The sequence below is a fragment of the Bos javanicus genome, chromosome 20, assembly GCF_032452875.1.
Source record: "Bos javanicus breed banteng chromosome 20, ARS-OSU_banteng_1.0, whole genome shotgun sequence".
NCBI classification, from domain to species: domain Eukaryota; kingdom Metazoa; phylum Chordata; class Mammalia; order Artiodactyla; family Bovidae; genus Bos; species Bos javanicus.
In genome coordinates, this window is record NC_083887.1 from 29,263,515 (window position 1) to 29,277,004 (window position 13,490).

The 13,490-nt window shown below is 39.0% G+C and overlaps 1 protein-coding gene and 1 non-coding gene across 2 annotated transcripts in view; both read left to right on the forward strand.

Moving 5' to 3' along the window:
- The window catches only part of HCN1 (hyperpolarization activated cyclic nucleotide gated potassium channel 1), a 466,192-nt gene that overhangs the window by 286,057 nt on the left and 166,645 nt on the right, over positions 1 to 13,490 (forward strand). The window lies entirely within an intron of this gene.
- On the forward strand, positions 11,751 to 11,852 carry LOC133233859 (U6 spliceosomal RNA). The gene has a single exon (XR_009731904.1). It is a non-coding gene; the product is annotated as a U6 spliceosomal RNA (small nuclear RNA).

Consider the following 13,490-nt stretch of genomic DNA (forward strand, 5'->3'; position numbering starts at 1 on the left):
CCAGAATCCTAGTGATTCTAATTCATTTCAAACTCTACAGTATGCAATTGATTCAAAGCTCTCTCCCCAATGCTTCAAACAAGTCATGTCTCACTGGTCTATTACTTAGTCCTTTATGTGCTTAGTTATTCCTTTGCTCTCTCTTACATGGAATTAGAATATTCTCTTCTCTGAGTAGGCCTTCTCCTTGCTTTCCCTTTTCATCACTACTATCTATATATGAAATATCTTCTGCCATATTCTCAGCTAAAATTACTAAATCACTTTGTAGTACTTGAAAATACTGTTTGACATCATTACTAATGTGTTTCCAGAAATTAGCTTATAGTTATTTCATGCATTTGTATCCCTTTATCTCCAAGGATTTAATGCATGATTTTTGAGTCTGTCAAGTGACCCAATAATTGGATTACTTAGTATTGAATGAAATGCCACACAGAAGGTGTTAATTATTATTACATGAATGTAAATTGTATAAGTGCTTTATTGTATGCTGCAGAAGGTAAGAAGGTACAAGCTGTTAATTGTGAGCATACATCACTGCATTTGAATTTATGATAATGATCTCATGCTATTCCAATCAACAAGGGGCAAGAAAAGCTCAAAGCACCATGCATGAATTATTAATGTCTCACTGCATGCAAGAAATAATATGCTAGTAATTATAATAAAATATCAATGCCATCTTCCTTGATTTCATTATGTTTACATAGTAAACACTAAAGACTGTTAATGAGAATTATAAGCAATGACTCCTTGATTTAAAGCATCTTTATCATTAGTGATGATGCAGATAATATCCTGTAACACATCTGCCATATATATGTGTATATCTGCATATATAATATATACTATACTTTATATTGATATAATGTATAAAATATGCACAGTATTTTAAAAGTGAATATGTTTTCCATGATAAACAGTAGCAATAGAGGGCTTCCCTAGTGGCTCAGTGGTGGAGAGTCAGCCTGCCAATTCAGGAGACACGGGTTCAATCCCTGACCTGGGAAGATCCTACATGCCATGGAGCAACTAAGCTCATGCACCACAACTATTGAGCCTGTGCTCTAGAACCAGGGAGTCACAACTACTGAGCCACATGCCACAACTCTGAAGCCCCTGTACCCTAGAGCCCCTGCTCTGCAGCAAAGAAGCCATTGCAATGAGAAGTCTGCAAACTACAACTATAGAGTAGCCCCCACTTAACACAACTAGAAAAAAAAGAGAAAAAGCCTGCGCAGCAACAAAGAACCAGCATACTGCAAAATAAATAATAAACATTATATAAAGAAGTCACCCTTTTCTGTTATTTGTTTCAGTAAATGTGTTTACTAATGAAGACCTAAAATACTGAGATTGCACTCTACATTTGGATAAATTTTCAACATTGCCAGCAATATGCAAAATGAAAATAATAAGTTACAGTTTATTAAGGAAAACAAATCCCTGAATGCAGTTTATAATATAACTTAATAGTATTTGTAATTTAACAGTGGCATTCCACCCCATCTGTTAGTGAAAGTAATATTTTCTCCAAAATCTTTGGAAAATTTTGGTAAATCTGTTTATAAAGAGTTGTTTTTTGTCCCTGGAACTTTTGATTCTGAACCTTAGATGCCTTACTCAGAAGATAAATATTAATTTCCTAATTTCTGTAGAAGTTGTTAGCACTTGGTTGGTTTGTATATTTTTTTTAATGGAGCAATTAATATAAATTCAATCCCAATTCTATTTTTGTTTATTCTTTTGAAGTAAATCAGATTTTTAGGAAGTACTTTTTATAAGCAATCAAATTGGCACGATCAGGGGAAGCATGGGATTGACATAGTTCTCACTCTCTAAGAAGTTCAGCTGAGAAGAAGAGAGAAAGAAAAAAAATACGTAATTTAAAGAATAGCCCAAGTAAGTAATTGAAGATATTTTCAAGTTCTTACATTCAGAAGCTCTTTATTCAACCTCCATCACGGGCCAGACCCTGGGATAACTCAGGGTCTACAACGGTGAGCAAGAGAGACAGGAGCAGAAGAAGATGGAGTGTGCATCTGTTAGCGAGTGTTTTACCAATGAAAACTGTCATAGTGATTCTTAGGAAATATTGCCACAGAAGAGGCAAAAATTGAGCTGAAAATTTTGAAGGATGGATAGATTTTAAATCTATAGACAGTGAGGAAGAGAGCTTCCCAGACACCCAGAATATAGCCAACCAAAAGATTCCTTGGGAGGAATTCTGGTTTAGGAAAGTCTTCAGTTTATTTGGGAATGAGAAGGAATTCAGCTGCAGTGGAGAGTTGTGGAGAAGCATGGAGATAAGCTTAGAGAAGGTAGGAAAGTAGGCTGAGGCCTGGCAGGGTGGGGCTTCAATGCTGATCTGAAGGAAGCTGAGTTTAGGAGATAGTCACTGAAAGATTTTGTGTCTCTTAAACTGCAGGCAATAATCAATGCCTAGTCCCTGTTTAGGGGCTCCCCTGGTGGCTCAGGGGGTAAAGAATCTGCCTGCGATATAGGAGACCCACTTTCAATCCCTGGATCAGGAAGGTCCCCTGGAGAAGGGAATGGCTACCTCAGGCAGTATTCTTGCCTGGAGAATGTCATGGACACAGGAGCCTGATGGACTACAGACCATGGGGTTGCGAAGAGTCAGACACGACTGAGCAACTAATTCTTTACTTTCAGTCCCTGCCTGAGCACAATATTTCTTCTTAATATCTCAGCAATGCAGAGTGGCTGCAAGTTAACTGAGGAAATCTGTGTGTGGCAGAATTGTGAAAGGGGTGGGATCATTGATTAATACATGTAATTTCAGGTTGATAAATTATGTCAAGTGAAAGGACAGTTTGCTCACATTGGAAGGTTATCTGGAGTAGTTTGAGTAGTTTAAAAAGTGATCTTAAGCCCCCATCCCTCCCCACCGCACCTGTAACAAATGTGAATGTACTTAGTGCCACTGAAAGTGTTAGTAGCTCAGTTGTTTCCAACTCTTTGTGACTGTTTGTGACCCCCATGAACTGTAGCCCATCATGTTCCTTTGTCCATGGCCTCTCCAGGCAAAATACTGGAGTGGGTTGCAATTCCCTTCTCCAAAGGATCTTCCAAACCCAGGGATCGAACCCAGGTCTCCCACATTGCAGGCAGATTCTTTACTGTCTGAGCCATCAGGGAAGCCCTAGTACCATTGAAATGTACAGTCAAATATGACTAAGATAGTATGTTTTATAACATGTGACTTTTGCCACAATAAAACCAATTTTTTTTAAAAAAAGAAGTGAGCCTAAAAAATATTTATGAGATAGCTATTAGACTTTTTGCCTGTTTAAATCATACCATATACATACATTTCAAACTGATATGGAAGCTATCTATCTACGCATACATACCTATAGTTATAATTATTTAATAATTATAAATTAAAAAGTGTATATTCAATATTGAATTCTGTATTTTTCAGTCCCTTGCCTTTAAACTATAGTTGTAAAAACATGTGCATATCTAAGCAGTACTGTTGCCAAAATTCAACCTCTGTTTACCAGTGCCAAATGGAAACTCAGGCAGAATTTTGGATGTAGTAGATAAAAGTAGCTTTTATTGCTTTGCCAGGCAAAGAGGGTCATAGCATGCTTATGCCCTCAAGACTGTGTGACCCACTGGAGTGGATATTGAGTCTTAAGGTACAGATTAAGCAGGGCATGACCAGCTTGTGGACCTTTTTATGATTGGTTGGCAGTGAAGTAATTGGGAGTTGGCTTCATCAGCTTTGGTTTCCAACCAGTCTGCAGTCTACATGCTTGTAGGCAGCATACAGTTAACTTCTTCCACCTGTCTGGGTTTTTAGTCTCTGCAAAACTGTTCAAAGGACATGGCATCAATTAACTCTAGTCCTTGAGGAAAAACTAAAGGTCCTTGACTTTGTTTAATCGCTAAAGTATTATTGTTTTGTCTTGCTTGGCCGTTTTTCTCTCTCTGCATTTTTTCAGTTATATGATTCAATTTATTCCTTGACTCAAGTTTTTCTACAAACAAAAGGCAGGCAGAGGACATAGGTAGGGAACTATTCAGAGGGTCTTGCTCAGTGACATTATATTTTTAAACACATACTATTTGGTTTTAGTTGTTTTGTTTAAGTTTATGAAAAGGTTAGTAAGTTATATATCTTGTTGGATGTGCTTCCTTCACTCATTATTTTGACATATCCATCCCTGTGATTGCATGTTACTGTAACTCATTTATTTTCAATGCAGTATAATATTCCACAACGTGCATGTACTGCTTCTAGATCTTTCCTGTTAAAAGCCATGCTGCTATGAACTTTCATCTTTACACACAGGAGTTCCTGTGTGCAGGAGTTCCTCTTGGATATCTAACTGTAAGTGAAACTGAGGAATTGTAAAATAAGTGAATCACATGAATTAAGCTGTCACTTCTGGGTTTAAAAATTAGAGTCACATGTGATTTTAGCACAGTCCTTGTGAAGTTTGAGGGATTAAGTTGGATACAGGATAAGGAAAGGGGAAGCAAGGGTTTACTGGGGCACCAACTAGAACTCTGACCTGAGTTATCCAGGACTACATGGTTTGTATGTAACTTGATTATTTTCTGAGTTAGAGAAATATAGAAGACTTTACGTTACAGAAACATGAGACTAAATTAAGTAAGCTCTACCATGGCTCAGGGGTAAATAATCTGCCTGCAATGTAAGAGACCCGGTTTTGATCCTTGGGTTGGGAGGATCCCCTGGAGAAGGGAATGGCTTACCCACTCCAGTATTCTTGCCTGGAGAATCCCGTGGACAGAGGAGCTTGGCAGGCTGTAGTCCATGAAGTTGAAAAGAGTCGGACGTGACTGAAGCATTTTAGCACGCGCCATGTAGGTAGAAAGATAATATCCATGGCTGTATTGCAACTTCCATGATGCTATCAGCTTCCAGCCTCCATCTGCCAGAGTAAGCCTGTGCTGTCACTCTAGGGAAGACTTCCCTACCCCAGTCATCAATCCGCATTTCAGGCAAGAAGAAGAGAAAGGGCAAAGGGCAGAAAAGGGCAACTCCAATGAGATGGCCTCTTAGATTTCCAGAAACTCTACCCAGTAACTTGGACTTTGATCTCATTAACCAGTAGTCAATCACTTGGTGGTCCCATCCTTCCCCAAGAAATATGAATAATGTCTTTTATGAAGCTAGGCATATTGTCACCCCAAATCACGTGGGGTTCTGTAGGGAAAGGGGAATGGATATTGATAAAGCGATCAGCAATGTGCCCTGGGATGCAGAAAGAGTATGAAATAGGCATTCGTGGTCTTATATTCAAACAAATTGTTTCTGTGTCTAGAATAAGAGAAAGACAGAATTTTAGAGGCAAAAATAAAATTTTCATCCCAGAAGTACAAATTTAGTTTTTAAAAATGAAAGGTACCCAGAGAAGGGGAATAACTATTCAGTTCACAGAATCACTAGTGACTGATCTCTTAAGCCAACGTGTCTTGACTCTTGGGCAAGTTTATTTCTCTTTCCTTGTGTATTAATACTTCTTCCCTTTCTACCTGAAACACTACATAGCCAGGGTCCACACAAGTACACTTGGCATTCTCAAGTTACACAACTGAGGGAAGTTTTCAAAAGGAGACTATTTAAGTTGTAAATGGAATTTAGAGACCACAAGAGATAGCAGAGTGCTCAGGATGGTTATCAGAGAACTGCTACCAACACTAAAACCCAGAAGACAAAGTCTTGTAGGTGGGGCTGCTTTGACAGGAGAAGTTACCTTTAACAGAAAACACAGCCCACTCACTCTCTTTGAAGTGAAAATCCAAAATACTGACCACATTCTTCTTCTTCTCTCTGATCATCTGTCAAGGTTTCTCATTAACTTAATCCAACTGGAAGTCAGAACGCGTTACTGTGTTATCCAAATGGGTCAGTTTTCTGGGCAAAGGGCAGGGCATAGAGAGCCGAAGGACAGATATGGAAGGGTAGACAGATATCCAGCAGGAAAGCTTATTCTAAGGTCTCTAATAGAAACACTTGTTTATCTACTCAAATATCTTAGGGAACGTCTGGCTCTTGATTTTTCCAGCAGCCTGGTTATCAGCACTTCTTTGGGTTTCTGGGTGACATCCAACTATTGCTTTCTTCCTAGCTCATTCCACATGATATGAGGGTATCAACTTCTCCCAAGGGGTGAGGATTTCTTGCATTTGAGGTACCTCCCAATAACTATTTGTAGGTACTGCACAAACAGCCACTTGGTAAACTGTCCCAGTGTTTCCATGAGAGTTTTCCTTCCTACTAACTATGCTGTAATTCTCTCAGGATATGAAATAATAGTTCACAGTCTTTAAGTTTGTCTATCAAAGGAAGCCTGTATAGTGTCATAGTGAACCACACTCTAAGCTCCCTCAAACAAGGCACAAGATATTTGCTACCTTAAAGCAAACCCAGACTACCACAATATGATATTCCTTTTAAATTCCTTAAAGAATCCAAGGAGGTACCAGGCAAAACTATATTGTGCATCACTGGGGCTTCACGACACAAAGGGACACTTGCCTCAGGAGCCCAAGGACACTGCTATTGATCTCCTAATATTTTGTGATGAAGACAAGTATCTCCAGTGTGAATGTGCAATTTATGCTTTGGTAACACTTCTGGGTTGGGTTATGCCAATGACTTATAGAATTAGATAAATCTCCAAATTAAAATAAAACACTTTTCAGAGAAGGCAGACTGACTTGATTTACAGCTTCTCCTCAAAGAAGCAATTCCCAGATGGCTGATGTCCTTAAGCACTGTGTTTGCTTCCATTTCCACGATTGTTTGCTTTCTCTTTACACATCTGCCTTTATCTTAGGACCCAGCTGTTGACAGTTATATTGATTTATCAGCATCAGAATCTAACTGGAAACTTACTACTATTTTCCTATGGACTTGCCAGCCTACACTCTTAACCTTTTTCCTGCCACAACGTCATTTAGAAAAGATCAGCCTTCTTGGTTTTAAAAGCTGCAATATTAAATAGATCACAAGTCCATTAATGCTATCAGCATTAATTTTTAGCTCAGATGAGCTCTGATAGGTAACTATCCTCATTTTATATATTCAGGTATAATATATATGATATATAGTTAAGTATGTATTAAAGTAGATAGAGGCATGTATAATGGGGCAGATATGTTTAATATTTACATTTATTATTCAATAAATACAATTATTCAATAAATACAGTTTAATTCAATAAATACAGATTATTTAATACATCTTTGCTTGCTTTTCAACATTATAATCACTTTTCTTCTATCATTCAAAATATGACAGGACAGGATTAAAAGGTAAACAGAAAAATGCATTATTATCTACTCATGAGGACAATTCACAAATCATTGTTGTTTTTTTTTTTTTTTTCCTAAGATGTAATTCACATGAAAAGGTCACTTTAGAATTCTGAGGTGCCCACTCTTCCACTTTCACATTTGTGTGGAGATAATACTAATCACCGCTCATTATAATCAGAGACATTCAACACCCGCCTTCGGCCTTGTCAACCTTACTTTGTAAAAATGTATACCTCAGTATATTTAGAATTTCAGCTTTTTTCCTAACTTAGTATTTGTCCCGTGGTCTGAACGAGATTTTGAAATCTGCCTGACAGTTGTTGTTCCCCTTGCTTTTTGGTTTCTTACCCGGAGGTGTTTGGAGGATTGAAATTTTCCACCATGAAGTCATACACCTTTAGCATGACCTTGATTTTTTTTTTTTTTCATCTGCACTAATGAGACCCTGGGTAGCTCTTATTTAAGGAAGCTGCTTTTGTATGCTTGGCCAAATTAAATTGATCATAGCTGACTATGAGTAACATATTGTTTTATTTATTTATATTTCTCAGTGCATTCAAAAGGCCTTGAGAAAAACTCTTAGTTGTGTTTTGGGTGTCAGGATCAAGAAGATTATACTGTATGTTTTCCAGTCACCTGCTGGAGGCAATGACCTTGTATTTATTTTAGCAATGAAACTGGATATAACAGGATCACTTTCTCTGCAATAGCTATGGCATGACAAAACAGCAATTTAAAGGTCAAATACTACATGACTTGGTAAACTTAAACTATAGATTCTGCCCCTAACTCTGACCTTGATCTAATAGTGCCCAAAGCTGATAGAAATGGTTCCCCTGGTAATTGCTCTTTTTCAGAGAACAATATATTACAGAAATATTGCCTTAATGTACTAGGCAGAAAAGTAAATTATTAATGGCAATTTTCTTAATACTAAATTATAAGTAGCTACATAATACCTCTGACCACCCACTAAACATAGTCAGTATACTGATACATAATGACTATGCGCCTGACACTGCACTGAGAGAAAACTGCATTTGAATCTTGAGTCGTACAGAATGTCAAAAATTCAGGGATACTGGCAAAGCACCTTAAAACTTTAGTGTAATCAAGTGTATTCTCTGCTACTTGGTCCTTACATGGGGAATGATTCTGGCAAGCCCATGGGAATTCTAAGATTAGGCAATATAGACTGTTTGAATTGCTTTTGTCCTAAAATATGTTGGGGGAGTAATGGGGAATAGTGGGACTACCTTGGTGGCTCAGACAATATCTGCATGTAATGCAAGAGACCAGGGTTCGACCTCTGAGTTGGGAAGATACCCTGGAGAAGGAAAATGGCAACCCAGTCCAGTATTCTTGCCTGGAGAATCCCATGGACAGAGGAGCCTAGTGGGCTACACTCCACAGGGTCTCCAGAGTCAGACACACTTAGCAACTAACCCACTAATGGGAGATAATAAAGGACAGGATAAAATTCAGTGCCCTTGTTCACCAAAGACTCATGGTTTATTCTTATATGGAAAAAAGCCTCTGCCATTTTATCTACCCTCAAGAGACAATTGGAGCATATTGAGAACAATCATATCTGATTAATTATGTTTTAGAGGAGAGTGAAAAAGTCGGCTTAAAACTCAACATTCATAAAATTAAGATCGTGGCATCCGGTCCTATCACTTCATGGGAAATAGATGGAGAAAATTGAAACAGTGAGAGACTTTATTTTCTTGGGCTCCAAAATCACTGCAGATGGCGAGTGCAGCCATGAAATTAAAAGACACTTGCTCCTCGGAAGAAAAGTTGTGACCAGCCTAGACAGCATATTAAAAAACAAAGACATTGCTTTACCAACAAAGGTCCATCCAATCAAAGCTATGGTTTTTCCAGGAGTCATGTATTGATGTGAGAGTTGGACTATAAAGAAAGCTGAGTGCTGAAGAATTGATGCTTTTGAATTGTGGTGTTGGAGAAGATTGTTGAGAGTCCCTTGGACTGCAAAGAGATCCAACCAGTCCATCCTAAAGAAAATCAGTCCTGAATATTCATTGGAAGGACTGATGCTGAAGCTGAAACTCCAATACTTTGGCCATCTGATGTGAAGAACTGACTCATTTGAAAAGACCCTGATGCTGGGAAGGATTGAAGGCAGAAGGAGAAGGGGACGACAGAGGACAAGATGGTTGGATGGCATCACCAATGCGATGGACATGAGTTGAGTAGTCTCTGGGAGTTGGTGATGGACAGGGAAGCCTGTTGTGCTGCAGTCAATAGGGTCACAAAAAGTTGGACATGAATGAGTGAGTGAACTGAACTGAGAAAGTAAAAATAGTGGGGCTTTTTTGTATATAGTTTTTTATATGCACAGGGATGATTGGAAGCTAAATGATAACACCATATAAACAATACTGTATATTCGTATTTATGCCTCTCATGCTTGCCTTAGAAGACCTGTAGGGACTGTCTTCATTCACAGATGATGTTTCCACATTTGCATAATCGACAACAATTTTTACCTGCTTTGTCAGTGTTAGGTGTGTCATCCTCATTGGAGGAAACCAAAAGTAGTCTCTGTGAGGTTTCTTGTCAGTTTCTATATACTGAGTGTGTGTGCCAACTTTATTTCCTGAAAAAGATAGATAAAGGATGATACTTGCATTCTTAGGGTGGTGCTTTAAGTTTAGTCCACAAAAGCATAAATGTAACATTGCATTACATTAGAAAAGACCCTGATGCGAGGAAAGGTTGAAGGCAGGAGGAGAAGGGGACAACAGAGGAAGAGGTGGTTGGATGGCATCACTGACTCAATGAACATCAATTTGAGCAAGCTCCGGGAGATGGTGAAGGACAGGGAGGCCTGGCATGCTGCAGTCCATGGGGTCGCAAACTGTGAGACACAACTGAGCGACTGAACAATAGCAACATTGCAATGGGGCCTTTGCCTTCTTCCTGGAAGAAGAAAGAAAGTGAAGAGGAGAGAAATCTTTGAGAGCATGTCTGAAAATTAGTCAGGGATGCCAGTCCCCTGAAAAGGCACTCATGAAGAAATAAATCCCTAATAAATTTGAAAGATTTTATGTTATTTTAACTTTATATCAGTATTTAAATATATGCTGAATTGTTTGTGCCATCTGCTATACAGATATCTGTTGGAAGAATAGTTGATCAAACTGCCAAGAGCATCTGTTTGATTTCATTAAATTTAAAGTTCATATTTCAATCACAGTGGAAATACTCTAAATCTTAAAGAGAGATTTTGGTTTTCTTGTGGTTCAGGTGAAAGCATCTGGCTTTTCAACTTCCAGCATAATTCAAGGTAGCTATGATACCATTAGGGCCTCTCAGGGGGCGTTAGTAGTAAAAAACACATCTGCCAATGCAGGAGACTTAAGAGACGTGAGTTCGATCCCTAGGTCAGGAAGATCCCTTGGAGAAGAGCATAGCAACCCACTCCAGTATTCTTGCCTGGAAAATCCTGTGGACAGAGGAGCTTGGGAGGCTACAGTCCATAGGGTCACAGATTCCGATATGACTTAAGTGACTTAGCACACACATGCATGATAACATTATAGAGTAGAATACTATTCCAATACTGTTTTGAAGTCAGTTAGGTATTTTTCCTAGATTCCATTAATATCAATCACTGCTAGATGTTTGGATACAAAGATGGTTAGGATATGATCCCTGTTCTTAGGGAGCTTTGGTTACACTGGTGAAGGCTACCAGAGAAACAGGTGATACAGTGCAGTCACATGATAAGTGATGGGTTGTACAGATGAGAAGATGGACCTACTGGGAGGGCTGATTTGCAGAGATAAAGGTAGATCTTTGAGAATGTTTGAAAATGAACTGCATCTTGAAAGACTAGAGAAATAGCCAGCCAAAGGGGAAAGAAGCCAGAGCACATACTGAGTCAAAGAAAACCACCTATGTAAGGGCATGGAGAAGAGTGAATTGGCTTGTTGGGGAATTGCAAGTAGTTTAGGGTGGCAAGAGCTGTCTGGGTTTTGGTGTAGAGGGTAACAAAGTTAAGGAGTGGGACTGAAAATAGAGATAGGAGTGATGTCAGCTTTGTGTGATCCCTTGGTACGTTTGACTTAATTTTGAGGCTATGAGAAAGCTTTAAGCATGTGTGTACATAGATTGAATGTGCTGCTGAAGAATGGACTAGAAGGGAGTTAAAGTAGAGATAGTAAGCAGTCATTTGTGTCGTGTGTGTGTTAGTTGCTTAGTCCTGTCCAGCTCTTTGCAACTCCATGGACTATAGCCTGCCAGGTTCTTCTGTCCATGGAATTCTCCAGACAAAAATACTGAAGTGGGTTGCCATTTCCCTCTCCACATTTGTGTCTTAATTTGTAATAATCCAGACAATAAAAATGTAAGTAAAATGAAGCATTTTTTCATCGAGGTGAAGAAAAGGAGCTTTAGTGTTCACTTTTGTAGCACACACATAAAATTAGAAGATACAGATATTAGCATGGCCCCTGCACAAGGCTGACATGCAAATTCCTAAAGCATTCTATTTTTGCAACTGTGTGGGGTGGTGGATGTTAACTAACTTATTTTGATAATCACAATATATATATATATATATATAATTATTTTGTACATCTTAAATCAATGCAATGTTATTTATCAATTATCAAATTTGTTTACTAAAGTGACTTAGCAGCAGAAGCAGCAGTCCCTAAGGTGCATCCGACTCTTTTGCAAAGCCATGGACTGTAGTAGCCACCAGTCTACTCTGTCCATGGGATTTCCCAGGCAACAATACTGGAGTGGGTTGCCATTTCCTTCTTCAGAGAATCTTCCCAAACCAGGGGTCAAACCCATGTCCCCGCCATTGGCAGGTGGAGTCTTTACTGTTGAGCCACCAGGGAAGCCCTGATTATCTCAATAAAGCTAGAATAAAAAGAAAGGAGCTTTATGTTCTGTTCAAGAGAGAAGTAAAATAGACAATAAAAGAGACCCTAACCAGCTTTAGGAATAAAGCAGCAGAATCAAAGTCTAAGGATGGTGAAAGAACAGAAGGGTCAGTTTAACATCAACTACCACTTAAAAGATGATAGTATCTAATGATGAGACAATATCAATCACAGAAGTATAATTTGATTTTTAAAAACTTAGGAAGGGAAACAACTGGCCAGGGTCATGGATCCTGGAAGAAGTACACAGAAGCATGACTATTAATGATGGTAGTTAATAGCATGACTATTAGCGATGTCAAGTTGTTTTCCATATTATAAAAATGTGATGATAAAAAAAAAGGATTTTTAAAAATTGTTGTTTACATGTGTTTGGTTGGTTGTTCTGTAATAAATGGGCCTCCCTGGTGGCTCAGATGGTAAAGAATCTGCCTGCAATTCAGGAGACCCAGGTTCAGTTCCTGGGTCAGGAAATCCCCCTGGAGAAGCGAATGGCAACCCACTCCAGTATTCTTGCCCGGAGAATTCCATGGACAGAGGACCCTGGCAGGCTACATACAATCCATGGAGTTGCAAAGAGTTGGGCATGACTGAGTGAATAACACTTTCACTTTCACTTTTTCTGTTATAAATATGTACTTTCAAGCCTGCTGGCCTGAGAACTATGGTAAAGCGGATGATAAAGTGGGAACAGGTACTGCTTAGCTGCTCTCTCTCTTTTTAATACTATTTGGCGTCATCAGGTCTTAGTTGTGGTGATAGCAATGGCACACATCCAGCTGCCCCACAGCGTGTGGAATCCCAGTTCCCAGAGCAGGGATCAAACACAGGTCCCCTGCATTGGAAGGCAGAGTCTTAACCACTAGAGCGCCAGGGAAGTCTCTTAGCTGCCCTTCTGCGTGGATGCTTTGGGTCCACCCAGTGGACAGATGGGAACTACAATATGGAGTCAGTAAAAACTGAGCAGGAGGATTTGGGAACAGTGGGTGTCCATGCTGGTAGGCTTGGTTTAGAAGAGTTCTGTTTGGACACAGAATTTGGGACATCTGTTTAAAGCCAAGTAGAGGGCATCCCTGTAAATTGTTAGGGCTAGAGGAAAGGGGAGTGGCCTCTTATTTTGATAAATCATATTCAACTCTGTTCACCTAAGTATTGAGAGTAAACTAGATTTGTTTGGAATTTGTTGCTTATTTTATGGGAAAAGGCATCATGGAAGAGAGAAATAGGTTAACAAATAAATAA